The sequence below is a fragment of the Pseudophryne corroboree genome, chromosome 10 (assembly GCF_028390025.1).
Source record: "Pseudophryne corroboree isolate aPseCor3 chromosome 10, aPseCor3.hap2, whole genome shotgun sequence".
NCBI classification, from domain to species: Eukaryota; Metazoa; Chordata; class Amphibia; order Anura; family Myobatrachidae; genus Pseudophryne; species Pseudophryne corroboree.
In genome coordinates, this window is record NC_086453.1 from 321,703,571 (window position 1) to 321,704,847 (window position 1,277).

A 1,277-nucleotide genomic window follows, 5' to 3' on the forward strand; every position below is an offset into this window, starting at 1 on the left:
CATTAAATAACCCTCCTCAAAATCATTAAAACAACCAGTGTCAACAATCAGTGTCATTATACCAAAGCACATGACACCAAAGCACAACATCATTAATCACTTTACAATCATTAACTTTATCATCATCATCATCATTACTAATTATCCATCACATCAATTCATATTTAATAACTCCCTCATTATATAATAACTACCTCAGTCTCATGAACAGACTAAGGGGCATAGGGCCTAATTCAGACCTGATCGGCTACGATCAGCCACCCAGGGCCGGTTCTAGACCTTGTGGCGCCCAGGGCGAAAGTTTCCACTGGCGCCCCCCCCCTCCCCCCTCCCCCCCCCCACACACACAGTCAAAACAGGGCGAGTGCGCGCCTGCGGCAAGCATAAAAATAGGGGCGTGGCTTCATGGGATAGGGGTGTGGTCACAGTTATGCCCCCTGTAGCTGTGCCCTCAGCAGTTGTGCCCCCAGTAGCTGTGCCCTCAGAAGCTGTGCCCCCTGTAGTTGTGTCCCTAGTGGCTGTGCCCCCAGTAGCTGTGCCCCCCTGTAGAGCTGATTACCTAAAAAAAATAAAATAATAAAAATACTCACTATCCCCGCTCCTGCTTCCCGACCGCTGCTGCTGTCCTCCGTCTCCAGCCGCTGGTGCCGCTCCTTGGATCTCCCATCGCACAGACACTAGAGGTCAATTATGACCTCTAGTGTCTATGGCCGCTCCCACAATGCTGTGCGGTGCGCGATGATGTCATCGCGCATCGCACGGCAGGTGGTGGAGGTAGCGGTAGCATGTAGTTTCTCTTTGCGGAGAGGACCTGTAGCGGATTTTTCCACGGCGGCGGCGCCCTTCGGACAGCGGCGCCCTGGGCAAAAATCCTGCTTGCCCGTGGCAAGATCCGCTACTGCAGCCACCCTGACATGCGGGGGGATGCCCAGCACAGGGCTAGTACACCCCGCATGTCTGGCCCTCCCTCTGCTGCACAGGTACAAAAGCATTGCACGGTGGCGATGCTTTTGAATCTGAAGAGTAGCTCCCTACCAGCGCAGCTCCTGCCCGCTGGCAGGGAGCTACTCGTCGCTCTCCGGGTCACAGCAGCTGCGTGTGACGTCACGCAGATGCCGCGGCCCGCCCCCCACATGGTTTGGGCACACCTGCACTGTCCAGACCGTGCCCCCAAAAAGGCGGCCCCACGCCGCTGGCCCAACTCCTCCTGCCCAGCAAACGCCTCTGCCTGTCAATCAGGCAAAGGCGATCGCTGGGCAGAGATGCCGATCGCATCT